At 35.1% G+C, this 15,858-nt stretch overlaps 1 pseudogene; it reads left to right on the top strand.

Moving 5' to 3' along the window:
• LOC137620231 (uncharacterized) overlaps positions 1–5,529 on the top strand; it is a 101,808-nt pseudogene extending 96,279 nt beyond the window's left edge.
• Positions 5,530–15,858: the final 10,329 nt, after the last annotated feature.

Raw genomic sequence — 15,858 nt, forward strand, 5'->3', positions numbered from 1 at the left:
TTTGCAGACGCAACTTCTGATTACGACAGTACCCTGAAAATTTGAATATAAAATTTCCTTATTGGCTTTATTATATTTTGTTAAATTAATTTTATACTTAAATTAATGCTGATGTGAATATAGAAAAGCTCTGTATACAGTACAACTTGGTCAAGATATTTTATTACCACGTTGATTCATTTACTGAAATTGACTAAAGATTAATTGCATGTATTATATACAATATTAAAAAAAGGGTTAGTTGGTTAGTTTTATTTTCTGCTTGAATATTTTTCTTTTATTTACAAAAGTCATGTACATTTCATAACCATTAGCGCATTCGTGAACTGACGATGTTTCTTTTTCTTTTTTTCTTTTTTTTTTTTTGCAGATTTCTTTTAAAAGTGATACATTTTTTTTTCTTTTAAAGTTAGTAATTTTGTATAGCGCGAGTAAATTTTCTTTATTTCATCGCTTAGTTGTAGCTTATCTTGTAATAATAATATTAATTAATAATGATGTATACTAGCTAATATTATGAAATTATATTACTGATAAAATTTAATCTGTTAGAAGTCAAGCAAGTAAATTCAAGGTGGAATATATATATATATATATATATATATATATATATATATATATATATATATATATATATATATATATATATATATATATATATATAATCATAACAGCTGCTGATGCTTCTTTAAGAGGCCAGTATATTGCTTGATACCTCGCTCAAGATGCATTCAGGTACACACGCACTCCTCCCGACAATGTGGAGTTAATATTTATGGGCGTATATCCGGCGATTAGTATTCACGTAGGTCTGCGCTGATAAACATCTTTATACTTTTAAAATATCGGGTTATTTCCTGTGTGTTTGAGTAACAGTATACTATTGTGTTTTTCGTTTCCTATGAGTTTAAGTAACAGTATGGTATTATGTTCATAGTTTCCTGTTTAAGTAACTGTACTGTATAGTAATATGTTCATAGTTTCCTGTTTAAGTAACTGTTTAGTAATATGTTCATAGTTTCCCGTTTAAGTAACTGTATAGTATTATGTTCATAGTTTCCTGTTTAAGTAACTGTACTGTACATTATTATGTTCATCGTTTCCTGTGAGTTTAAGTAACAGTATAGTATTATGTTCATAGTTTCTTGTGTTTAAGTAACGGTAAAGTATTATGTTCATAGTTTCCGAGAAGTTTAAGTAACAGTATAATATTATGTTCATCGTTTCCTATTAGTTTAAGTAACAGTATAGTATTATGTTCATCGTTTCCTATGAGTTTAAGTAACAGTATAGTATTATGTTCATAGTTTCCTGTTTAAGTAACTGTACTGTACATTATTATGTTCATCGTTTCCTATGAGTTTGAGTAACAGTATAGTATTATGTTCATAGTTTCCTGTGTTCAAGTTACACCATAGTATTGTATTCATAGTTTCTATAATTTAGCAGCAAAGAGTTGAGGCTAACGTTAGCTAAATCTTTGTTACCTCCTAGGCCTACCAGATTTTCACCCTTATCCAGGAATAACTATTTGACATAAGATAAAATAGCAGCAACATTAATATCCAATCCTAAATAATTTACATAGCTGAAATATAGTGACTTTTTATCGTTTAATAGTGGTTAGTAATTTTATAATAATACAGTAAATTTTTTATTTTTTTTCCTAGGGAAAAAGGTTGTTTATTAAGCTCATCGATTTGTTTCGAAGCAAATTAAATCAAATTTTCTCTATTATTTACTGTTACAATTTAATTTGTCATAATTAGTTCGAATCCGCAGAAAATCTTGGTACAAAGTTTTCTACTTTTTTTCAAAATATTTGATTTATTGGGTGCCTTTCCTCCTTAATGTCTCCATAGCTCTGTTGATTGTCCTACCGTAATTTTCACATTATTCACAACAGCAGAGATGCTGGCATCAAATATGCATATTGTAGGTAGAATGACCGATATTATTGCTATTATCTTTATCGTTATTATTACAAGACAAGCTGCAACCCTAGTTGAAAAAAAAAACAGCTTTTCCCGACAGGGATGCCAGCTCAATACGTATATACAACAAATGCAGCTGTTTCTAGTCCATTGCAGGACAAAGGTCTCAGACATGACCCTATTCATGTCTGAGGTTTGGCCAGTCTTCATCACCACACTGGATAACTGCAGATTGGTGATGGTGGGAGAATTTTGGTCGCTCACAGCAAACCAATCTAGTATGGGTGGCCTATCTAATACAGTTTCGCTGCTCATGGTGATACACAAACCCTTTCAGGTATCCCATTGATTATCACTTAAATTCGCATTTTCCTTTACTCATGGATTCTGAAAAAATAACCGCAGGGTCGAGTTTCAAATGATGATGGTTTATGCACGATTTGTCCATGAGACTTAAACGACAAATAATTTTTATCAGGGTCGAGTTTCAAATGATGATGGTTTATGCACGATTTGTTCATGAGACTTAAACGACAAATAATTTTTATCAGGGTCGAGTTTCAAATGATGATGGTTTATGCACGATTTGTTCATGAGACTTAAACGACAAATAATTTTTATCAGGGTCGAGTTTCAAATGATGATGGTTTATGCACGATTTGTTCATGAGACTTAAACGACAAATAATTTTTATCAGGGTCGAGTTTCAAATGATGATGGTTTATGCACGATTTGTTCATGAGACTTAAACGACAAATAATTTTTATCAGGGTCGAGTTTCAAATGATGATGGTTTATGCACGATTTGTCCATGAGACTTAAACGACAAATAATTTTACTAACTTTTATTTTTAGGTTTCCTAAAACATGGAGATGTCGTCAGGTGCATGGCTGGTTTTTGTGGTCATCGCTGGATATTTAACAGCAGACTCAGGTAAGCAATTTTAAAGCATTTTAAGCATTTTATTTTATTAATTTATGTTTTTAATCTTGACCTTTGAGACTTGAAACCATATAAAGATATCTATTATTTAATGCGTAAGATTGGAAACTATAAAAATATCTATTATATGACTTGTGAGATTTGAAACTAATTCATTACTATAGTCCATTTCTTTTAGCGATGCATATTTGCACCGACTCGCAGCGGTGCCCTTTTAGCTCGGAAAAGTTTCCGGATCGCTGATTGGTTGGACAAGATAATTCTAACCAATCAGCGATCCGGAAACTTTTCCGAGCTAAAAGGGCACCTCCGCGAGTCGGTGCAAATATGCATCGCTAAAAGAAGTGGACTATATATTCTATTATATTCCCAACTCTTTGAGCGGGCTTTTGGACATTGTTCTATCCAGAGATATTTTTTTTTCAGATGCATCGCCACTTGCTCCGGTCTTGAGTCGTCATGCTCGTCAGGTTAATCCCAATATCATTCAAGATGTCCCTGTAAAATTCGCCGGCGGCCATGATGCGTTTAGACCGAGTGTCGTAAGTACTTTAAATACGAACGTTTTTGCTAATACATGCTGTCAGTCTGCGAGAATTTCACTGTATATTTTTATTCATTTAAATCAGTGGTTCCCAACCTGGGGGAAATTATCTCCCTGGGGGGAAATTTGAAGCTTCCAGGGGGGGAAATAATTACACTACCTACTAACTAGAACAAGCGGAAAATGTCCTCATAGTACGTGCGGCAATTTGTTGTTAGCCATTCAATTGTGATAGGATCATATCAGTTCTCAAAGACATGATATTCAAGGGGAGAATTGGAGTGTCATGCCCATTTCTGAGGCAGGCGAGTGGGCATGAGGGCTGGGCGGGGCATGAAGGGGGAAATCTGGATGGTTGGACTGGGTGCAGGGGGGAAATGACAGAAAAAAGGTTGGGAACCACTGATGTAAATGATTTCATTTTACCTCTTGAATGTTCATTGGATAGTACGAATGGTTTTCAGAATGAATAAAAGTAGCCACCAAGAGTACAAATGGTTTTAGTACTTAATGAAAGGAACTATCATTAGTATAAATGGTTTTGAGAATGAATGACATATCTCTTTTGACATTACTTTTTTTAGAATTATTTATTGTTAATTTGTTCTCTTCAGTTATTTATTTCCTTATTTCCTTTCCTCACTGGGCTATTTTTCCCTATTGGAGCCCCTGGCCTTATAGCATTTTGCTTTTCCAATTAGGGTTGTAGCTTGGATAGTAATAATAATAATAATAATAACTGTTAATGGTACGAATTTTGTTGGTTTTAAGAAGGATCAAAAGAAACTATCATTACTACGCTTTATGAATGAGCAAAAAGGAACTGTCAGTGGTACGTATGGTTTTAAGAATGAATAAAAAGTATCAATAGTATGTTTTATGAATGAGTAAAATGAACTATTAATGGTACGATTGATTTTAAGAATGAATAAAAGTAACTATCAACAACACGAATGGTTTTAAGAATGAATAAAAGAAACTATCAGTGGTACGAATGGTTTTAAGAATGAATAAAAGCAACTATCAACAGCACGAATGGTTTTAAGAATGAATGAAACTATCAGTGGTACGAATGGTTTTAAGAGTGAATAAAAGAAACGATCAATATTACGGTTTATGAATGAGTTGAAGGACCTGTCAGTGGTACGAATTGTTTTAAGAATGAGTAAAATGAACTAAAAGTGATACGAATGGTTGTAAGATTGAATAAAAACAACTCTCAGTAGTACGAAAACTTTTAAGAATGAATGAAAGCAATTATCAAAACCATATGCAGAAATAATCAGTTCAACTTCTCTTGTCTATAACCTACCGAAATTGATAATTACATTTTTATTTTCAAGGGTGCGCTAAGCAGCAACCCCATCTACAACCCTCTCTCTGCCAACGACCGCTTCGAGGCAGCACCACCGGTAGTTTTCGGACCAAGGCCCCGTCCTCGCCCGCAGTTCTTCAGACCACAATTCTACAACCAATGGTACCCGAACAGGCCGAGCTTCTTCTAGCCGGACACTATCGATGGCAAGCACACGACGTCAGGAAATACTTTTCTTCCGAAGTCACCTGCAACGCCAAATAAAAGCCAAACTCTTGTTGATAGCATGGCCATAATTTTGTTGATGTTGATTCTCATGACACTGTAGTGTCTTCATTGTTGTTACTCCTCCATTTAAAATTTGATCTGTGATAATTTGGAATTCCGTATTCTGTTTAGGATCTCATGGTTTTCGTAATTTTGTTAGGTCTAGTACTAGCAACTTTGCTGTGGTGTTGATTTTTAGTCAGTAGGCCTACGCTGTGTTGACATAAATTTTTCACAGTAAAAAGGCCTTTGTTTCTGATAGCTTATCTCTCTGTCTCATTCACGTTTGCCTTTTGACATAAAAGGTTAAGCGTGAAAAATTTTAATGACAGGAAATTAAAATAGGATTTGATGAGTTGTATATAATTACAACTATATAAATAGGATAATATTTGACAAATATTCATAAGAAGAGATGAAAGTAATCGTTTTGAGGTAAAACATTTGGTCATTAGGCTGTGATTGAAATTAATGAAAATTTATCAACCTCGGCGATAGATGAAATTCTCAAAAAAAAAAAAAAATATTAGGTTATAATTCCCCGAATCTTGTTAAATGAACGTATTTCTCCCGTTACCTTTTCAGAGAGAGAACTTCACTCTTGGTTATGGCTTGTATGATAGAAAGCCACTTGTTCATTTTGGTGAACGATATATATATAGCAATAAAAAATATTTTTCCACGTTTCTGTGTTATTTCCCAATGCTATTGTTTAAAAAAAAACTGAAATTTTCAAATTGAAATAGAATATATATCTTCAGAAAGCTAAATTCAGTAACTATACTTTAGAATGAAAAAAAAAAGGTAATGAAACAATACCGATAAAAGGAAGGCGAGAAAGCTTTCTACCGCCTGTGTTAGTACTGTAGTGGCAGAGTATTTCTCGTGTAACCGTCAACTCTGTTGATAGTCTAGGGCCGATGTGCTCGATGGATCTTAAACCTGCGACATATTCAATCCTTATTGGTGAGTAAAACCATCCATGCCTTTACATCACGTAACATTGAATTGAAAGAATACCATCCACTAAATAATTGGTACGGAAGGCAAACCTTTCAAAATAATACTCTCGCTTATCAATAGGAGGCAAAATATTATTGTTGGTTGTTTCGTAGCTTTCTTTCTCATCAGTGATTGGAGGCATTTGTTGCTTTCACTATTAAGTAATGAAATGAGTGGTGGTTTGAAGATAACATGATCGAGGTTAAAAATAAGATTCTTTTCGAAATTGGTTTGTTGTCCCTTGATATGGAATGTGACATTGCCAGTCGTAATACTGTATTTTGTGCTGGTAAGTTGTGATGTCAGTTAACTATGTCTTATTTCATGTAAAACCTTGATGTTGATTAACTTACTTTGTATTTCAGCTATTCCACCATTCTAAGTATTAGTATTTTCTGGGTGAACTAGGGTTAAACTTTTTGTAATGATTTGCCATGTACATCGTGTCTCTCATACTACCAGAAATGTAACTTCATTAGATATACTTCGAGTATAATGTCAGTAAATAATGTTCTGTCATGTGGGTATTATCAAAATTCATCTAGACAGAACGTATGAAAAGGTAATTACGTTTGTAACAAGAAGCATGATTACAGCTTAGGCCAACATGTAAGAATTTCAACTATTTATTTTGTAAAGAAAATTATTTCTGACAGTCGAACACCAGAGGTCATTCGTAATAAGAGTAATTCAGAACTCGGAAGTGTTTAAGCCACAGTTTAATTGATCTGGTCATTACTGAGATGGGTGCTCAAGGAAACTGACTCCTCGACAATGGAAGCCTTATGTATACATGTGGCGGGGAGAGGTTGAGACTAGAAACTTTCTCTATAAATACTTAATGAAATTTGGAAGGATATTAGTCTGATGACTCCCCTAGATAGTGAATCAAGACCTCTATAGGTTACTGAAACTTGTATGTATAATTTATGGAAACTACTAAAATCTGCATGGGTGACCAAGGTTCAAGGAACGTTCTGAAAGCTGATAGTTTAAGTTTACTGGTACACTCTAAACTATCCTTTTCTTATCACAGCAAACTTTTTTTTTTTCATTTTTCCATATTTTGATTTCAGCTTTACGTCTACTTTAATGCACAGAGAGTTTATCAAATGGTTTAAAGGTCACTCATGAATGGCAGAGGCAAGGGACAGTGACATTGCCCTAGCAATCAGGACAATGCCCTAGGGACTGACCATATTATATGATCAGCGCCCAAGCCTCCTCTCCACCCAAGTTAAGACCAGGGAAGTCCAGGCAGTGGCTGCCGATGACTCAGCAGATAGACCTATAGGCTCCCCTAAACCCCCCAACCTTAGCTCACAAGGATGGTAAGGTTGCAGACACTAATGGCACTAACGAGTCTGAGCGGGACTCGAACCCCCGACTGGTAAACACCAGCCGGAGACGTTACCAATCAGATCCTGAATCCTCTGCATTTGGGCGGCTACAAACAAACCCCCATTGTCAAATAAGAGTATCTGATAGATAAAACTGGACTATTTAATGAGGCTTTCTTCACCACATACCTATGACCACTAGTGACAGGCTAGAACAGATTATTTTAATAGCCATAAGTAAACGATGCCGCTGTAGCGTTATTCAGTATTCTATTTATACATGCTTCATCCTACTTCATTGTAATATAAAGAACCAAAGGAGAAGCTTGTTGGCGAGGGGCTTGGCCGCTTGGTCGCTGATCATATAGGCCTATATATATATATATATATATATATATATATATATATATATATATATATATATATATATATATATATATATATATGTTTATATGTATACAGTATATTATAATTATATGGGTGTATATTTATGTGGTCAGTCTCTAGGGCATTGTCCTGTTTAATTAAAGTACATAAATCTTACATTGATCAAAACCCAAATACAATTCCAAGCTAACGTATTTTTTTTTTTTGGGGGGGGGGGTAATATTCGATACCTACCTCATTTGGAAAGTACACATATCTTACACCAAACCTAAATGCAATAATGATCTCAACATAACGATGAAATTACCTAGTACAATACGTGGTATAAGATCAACTTTATTGTTGATCTATAAAGCTTGTCTTATCCAGGATAGATTATGGTAGCCCAATGTTTGGCTCTGAATCTTAAGCCACTAAAGTCTTTAGATCCAATACACACTTGAGGCCTGAGACTGTAGTGGAGGTTTTAGATCTTCAAATTGTCCAATTTTTTTTTTTTTTTATGAAAATGATGGACCTTCTTTGTTATTGCATAGAGATTTTGTAACAATGCAAAGCACTTTGGCGATTCTATCCACCAGTTCTTCAACCAAAACTCGTCTCAACCTAATAGGAACCAAAAATCTTCTCAGTCTTATAGGCAGATCGTAATGACCCTTAATCAGCCGTCTCTTTTTCCTCCACCTTGTATCATGAAGAAAACGAGTATATGCTTCCATCTTCCTTATTGATCAAAGAAATCTAATAAAACCCCGGGTCACCATAAGCCACATGCCTTAGCTTAGAACATATTTACAGGAAAGATCCCAATATGCATTATAGACAAATAACAACAAATAATGCACCCGTTTCTAGACCACTGCAGGTTAAAGACCTTAGACATGTCAATTCATGTATGGGGTTGGCTATGTTTTTTATCATCATGCAGGCCACTGCGGTTGGTTGAAATAGTCACTCATTGCACCCGTTTACTGCTTCACGAGGTGTGAAACACATCAAATAGCCAAGTGTAACTTAGTGATGGTAGGAGATCTTTTGTCTGGTCTCTCATAGCAATCCCTGACAGTTCTCGTTGCCTACTGAAGCATTATTATTTACGTCCAAACTAACAACCATTTTATTAGCAACCCATATTTAAAACAATGAAAATAAGCCAACTTCTGTATGTTTCATCTGTTCTGATTTGAGAAACACCATGGAAGCTCTCAAATGTTACACACCTAAGAATGGTATTACAAATTGAATAGCTTCTTAAACAAATTTTATTCATTCAGGGTAAACATTGAAATATGTTTTATTCTTGCGCGTGCTTGAGTTGATGGTAAGGAAAGGCCAAATACAGCCGCGGAATCAGAAAGAACACCCTCCCGTTAAAGATTATGTAACCACAATAAAAAATTTTATATAAAGTAAATGGAAAATATGTGAAATAACGAACCCGAAGTAACGAATTAAAATAAATAGAACCAATAGTTTCCCTTGAAAATCATCTAACCAGAAAGAAAAGTGTTCCCTGCCTGGCGATCTGCTGGACGGGAGTTCGCGTTTTGCTCAAGCTCTATAGTTTATTGTAATATCTGCAACCTCACCATCCTTGTGAGCTAAGGATAGGGGCCGGGGTTTTTGGGAGCCTATGTGTATGATTGCTGAGTCATTAGCAGCCATTGCCTGGCCCTTCCTGGTCCTAGTTTGAATGAGACTGATGCTATACGCTGATCATATTGTCAGTCTCTTTGGGCTGTGACACGATTTTAACAATAGAATTTTTTTAAATGCTAATGCAGTCTTTTAGAACAAAGAAATTCAAGTTTTGATCGGATTCTGGTCGTTTATTATTATTATTATTATTATTATTATTATTATTACTTGCTAAGCTACAACTCGAGTTGGAAAAGCAAGATGCTATAAGCCCAAGGGCTCCAACAGAGAAAGTAGCCCAGTGAGGAAAGGAAACTTCAGTGCAGATGTTAACCCTTTGAGCGAAGAAGAATCGTTTGGTAATCTCGGTTCTGTCAGGTGTATGAGGCCTCTCGGGCGAGTATGTAAAGAATAGGCCAGACTATCCAGTGTATGTGTAGGCAAAGGGAAAATGAGCCATGAACAGAGAGTAGGATCCAATATACTACAGTCTGGCCAGTCAGAGGATCCAATAACTAGCGGTTTCTCTGTTTTGAGAAGCATGAGTTTATTTAATTAGGATTTGTATTTTCATCTATAGCGGATAACAGTTTTTATCTAATTTATGTTTTGCACATATATTTAATTATTCCTTTATTCTGTATAGATATGTATGAGTTGAGCTCGACTCATTGGGATCTCATTCCTTTGATAATTATATAAAAATACTTTACTGCAAACTATAGGCCTACAAAAGAAACCTAAGGTGTTGCCATCATAAACGAACTTGCTATGGTAGCCCTCTTCATCTTTTAAGAGTAATGCCATCGTATGACGTGACTTCCTTTTATATTTCATGTCTTAATCACATAGTGACTGTAACCGTTAGAAATGATCATCATAAAATCCTAACTTGAAAGTTTGATAAAATATGTGTCACACACTGAGAAACGATTACCCCTGTACTGATAAAACTACACCGGGAGCCTATTAAAGGTAGAATAAATTTTAGAATATTTACAATGTCTCAACAAGCTATCAGAACTGGGCGTCAAAAAATGTTGAAGTGAATTCCTACACACCGTGCAGCCAACAAATCATGCAGACACGAGGATAGTTACGGAGGGTTTCAAGTTCTTGGAGTTAAGATGCACCTCGACGTTTGGTTCGAGACCTTTCAAATAGCCGGCGCCATAGATTATATATCAAGATCCACGTGACATCCAAAGGACTGATGACATAAGGCTTTCAAGAAGTTGAAGACTTTTGTTCTTGAAGCACCAAAATACCGTGGCTTTCACGATCAACGTGGTTTACGCTCTATTGGACACTGAATAGAAGAATGTAGCCTTTGCGGCAAACATATTTCCGTATTTGACCGGACCAGGAAAACATACTTTGAGTAAAATTGTGAAAAAGGCCATTTACAATACCAGCAAAGTTCATGAGAATATCAAAATAGAACTCAAATAAAATTATTCGAAGTAAACGCAGATCAATATAAAAGAATATCTTCCCGTATAGTAATAGTTCACAAATCTCCGAGAACGGGTTCTGCACTGAAGTTTCCTTTCCTCACTGGGCTACTTTCTCTGTTGGAGCCCTTGGGCTTATTGGAAACGTCACTACCTGTCGATCTGCCTGATTGGGGTTCGAGTCTTGGTCATGCTCGATAGTTTTTTTGTGTCTGCAACTTCAGCGTCCTTGTAAGCTAAGCGTTGGGGTTTAGAGTAGCCTATAGGTCTACCTGCTTAGTCATTAGCAGTCATACCTGGCCCTCCCTTGTCAAAGATGGGGTGAAGAGGGGGCTTGGGTATATATGGTTAGTCTTCAGGACATTGTCACTGTCCCTTGCCTCTGCCATTCATGAACTACCTTTAAACAAATACAAATATCGTATTTGAGGAGTTTATTGTGTTCCATGAGATGATTGTTATGAAAAAAAAAAACGAAATTAGTTAATTTTGGAGATTTCAATCTTTGGATGGATGAAGCTCGGCCTAAATTTAGTGAGTTATTGGAATCATATCAGTTGGTTAGTAACGTTGATAGTGCAACAACTTTGACTAGGCATACGTTGGACGTTTTAATAAATATTATTGTATCTTATGTTAATAGGGTAGAGAACTACACTATTTCTACAGTGCACAAACTTAAAAGTTTTAAATTACATGGGAATTTATAAAATAGGACATAAATCAAAGTATTTATAATAAGCGCAGATCCAAATAAGGAAAGCAAATACGATTCTAAAGACTTACAGATTTTACCTGGGAAAAAACCCTAAAACAAATTATTGACGCTATGTAAGAAATGCTCATGTTATAGTTCACTAACATCTTTATCTTTACCAGAACCATCAATATCATCAAACTCATTGACATTTTTACATTAAACATTATAGTTGGGGAGGAAATTATTACCAATTAAAGGTACTTAAAAAGATAAAAATTAACAACCGGCATCTTCCCACAAAAACAAACTCAAGAAGACGGATGGTTCCAGTACGTAACCGACCGTTCATCACTTCGCATCGAGACCGGCTAATAGAAGAAAGGCTATTATTATTGTGCCAATACCGAGCTGATAACCAAGATTTTTACACGTTTCATGCGTAGTGTGCTTTATGTGTTTTATTTAGTGATATATTTTTATTTCCGAAGATGTACTCACAAGAAAGGAACCGTTTATGTAGTCGCCTCATTGGCTTGACTCCCCACCTAACCTGGAGCTTCTCTCTCAGACCGTGAGTATTAAGCAAACTTGAATTTGGTGTTTATTTCCATGTAGTGTAGGCTAGACTTAGGAAAACTTCCTGCTGTTAGAATATAATCGTTAAAGATTTGCTGGATAAGTTAGGCTTTATGCATTTAGCTTAGGCTATTGTCTAAAACAATTTGGAAAGCGTTTACGACAACTGGAGTCACAACGTGTGTGAATGGGAAGTTTATTTGAAGTGTTCTTTGTATATTTTGTATTATGGTAAGGCATTACTTTTCTACAGAAATATAAGCCTCGCAATTGCCTTAATATTTTTGTCATGATAAATTAATAGCTAATTAGATTGAAAACAAATGGTGTGGACTTGCCAGTGTCAAGTTTATAGTAAAACATGGTCAGCGGCAAGTAACCTAGGCCTAACCTACAGTAGGTTACTTCGTTGTTACTACGAATTTTCAATAAAACTGTCGGCGAATGTTTAGTATCTTAGGCTGAATCAATGTCATTGACATTGCAAATTTTCAATGAGAATTTGCTCAGTGAGATTTCTATAACCCTGGGGAGGGGCTGAGGTTTGTGGGTTGTTTGCAGGCCAATAAATGAATCGTGGTTGTCTGCTACCAGTGCATTTAGTACGTATTCACATTGACTATCGGGTACCATAGTAACCATTTAAATTCTCTCTCTCTCTCTCTCTCTCTCTCTCTCTCTCTCTCTCTCTCTCTCTCTCTCTCTCTCTCTCTCTCTATATATATATATATATATATATATATATATATATATATATATATATATATATATATATATATATATATATAATCTCCTCCCACGTCTATTGACGCACATGGCCTATGTTAGATTTCGCCAGTCGTCTCTATCTTGAGCTTTTAAATCGATGTTTCTCCATTCATCATCTATTTCACGCTTCATAGTTCTCAGCTGTTAGGCCTAGGTCTTCCAACGGTTCTAGTGCCTTGTGGACCTCAGTTAAACGTTTGGTGAACTAATCTCTCTAGAGTGCAAAGAGCATGCCCAAACTATCACCATCTACCCCTCGCATGATCTCGTCTACATATGACATTCGAGTAATTTCTCTTATAGTTTCAATTGTAATCCTGCTTTGCCATTTAACTCGCTATATCCTTCTAAGGGCTTTGTTCTCAATTCTGCTAAATTTGTTGGAGGTTGTCTCATTGTCATACCACGACATGTCCATAGAGTAATAGATTCACTAAACTGATATAAAGCCTGATTTTTATATGTAATTTCAGACGATTTGGTTTCCAAATTTTACTTAGCCTAGCCATTATCGGACTTGCTCTTTTTCAGTCTTTCACAAAACTCTAATTCTAATGATCCTGTATTGGAGATCATAGTTCCTTAATGCTTAAACGATTGTACCTCTTTAATTCTTTCTCCTTCCTATGATATTTCATCTTCCATAACATATTCCGTTCTCATCATTTGTCTTTCTCCTATATATCTAGAGCCCAACCTAATGTGATATTTCATTACATTACTGTAATATATATTTGAGTTCACGTTTTAGCACTATTTGAGTATCGTGCAGTCCTGATTTCACTGGTTCCCATTGATGTGTGTTTTTGTTTATACAGTAAATAGTCGTTTCATTTTACTGTATTGTAATGTGTATTTCGGCACCCCCCCTGCTTATATTTTCATGCACGTTGAAACCTTTTCCCAATTTACGTTGTCATGTACTTGTACAGCGTGACAGAGTCCGTCCTGAAAGGCCAGGCTAAAAGAATTTTTTTTTTCTTTTTTTGTCATTCATGATATCACGATTATCCCCCTTCTCACGTTGAATGTTCATTACAAGTAATATTTATTTATTTTTTATTTGCTCACGGATCAATTTGTTCTACAGCTTTGTTATATACAGTGATGGGAGCTTGTCAGGATTATATGTATAAAATGCTTTAAAGATTTGGAGCCATGAGCGAGATTTTGTAATCAATGTGTTCATGTATTGTTTACGAATAATTACACCAGACAGCCTACACAGCATTTTACACCGGGATGATCGGCCTAAGCATCAACCTGAGGTCTCGTTGGTACTTGAATGGGTGAACTCCAAGAAAACCCTGAATGTCATGGGTTTTGGGTTATTCTGGACCAGAATCAAACTCACTTGTACATATACTTTACTTTATTCACTATCTACACATACATACAATCACATGCATTATCAGTTGTACCTAAATATTACTTTAAACCTCAAACTAACAATTATAACAGATTCCCAATCCAATAAACTTAATTTTAAAAGACTTAATTAATTACGACAAACACGAATAAGGTATATATATATATATATATATATATATATATATTATATATTATATTATATTATTTATTATATCATATTATATATTATATTATATTATAAGGTTGTTTCCCTTTTGATTACAGAGAAATAAAAAATGGTCATCACCTGTCCCCTACTCCATTAACAACAATTTTTTCTTTCTACTCCGCGTGTCCAAGTCTATATCGGACTGCTCGCTCTCGATTACCCCCCGGGGGCCCCTCTCTCTCTCTCTCTCTCTCTCTCTCTCTCTCTCTCTCTCTCTCTCTCTCTCTCTCATCCTATGCATACCATAATTAAATGCATTAGTTTATAGTTAATTTCTGGTATACGGGAAGTGATTGCTGCCCAAGAAGGGAAACCTAGTGCTATTATTCAACATCCTTAATGATGTGTATAAACCATCAATATATATATATATATATATATATATATATATATATATATATATATATATATATATATATATATATATATATACTGCAGCCTGTCGTCCCAGGTTCACAAACACTGTTTTTGTCACCTATTTGAATCAGGACTGACTTTATAACTAAATGCTTAACCATGTATTTGCTTATTTTACGTCCATCCTATAGGCTCTCGAGAGTAAATCAAAGTGTATTAATCGAACAGTATTGCAGTCATGACAGCCATACAACAAAGACTGAATCTTTTAAAAGATACCAAAATATTGAGTACTACCAACATTAATTTCAAAGGGTCATTGCTTTCTTTTTTATTTACTTATTTAACTGACTCGGAAATTATATGTTAGAACTTTTTTTTTATATAATTGTAACATTTCTACTTTATGTGACTTTTCACAATGCTGTTTGTTGTATAATGCCTATTGTATGTCAAATTTTGCATGATATAGATGGCTACCCTATGTATTGTTGACCAACTCTACATGCTGCAATCTCTACTATAGTCAATGTTAAAAGGCATGCATCAATGGATGGAAAAAGTCATTTATAACGATTATTTTTACTTTTGATTCTTTAAGTAATCATACTGAACGAGAGACACATATAATGGTCATAACTGTATCTTAACCTGAACTGTGACGGTTTTATTATCAAATATCAGATGGGGTTAATATTATATGGGAGGTGACGATTTGGTTATACACTATCACCTCTATCAGTAAGCCACTGCAAGCTTGGGTAATAACGCTGACTACCACAGACTAGGTGAGCTCGTATCGTTGGCATGCATTCGGTTGGGCTCGGCGTCAGTGAGACAGCAAGAGAAATGGGAACAGGATTTGGGGAAGCATGAGAGATCGTCCCAGAATTGGTTGACTGAGAAAAATTACAGCACATAAGAAATGCTAATGTTGTGACAGACATCAATAACTCTCGGCATAGGTATTTCCAAGTTTCTGCCATTAAAGAAAAGTTACAGAGAACCACAGATGGCAATACATCAATGATGTGTAGTTCTGTTCTCGTGGCAT

This window comes from Palaemon carinicauda, chromosome 26 (assembly GCF_036898095.1).
Source record: "Palaemon carinicauda isolate YSFRI2023 chromosome 26, ASM3689809v2, whole genome shotgun sequence".
In the NCBI taxonomy this organism is placed as follows: Eukaryota; Metazoa; Arthropoda; class Malacostraca; order Decapoda; family Palaemonidae; genus Palaemon; species Palaemon carinicauda.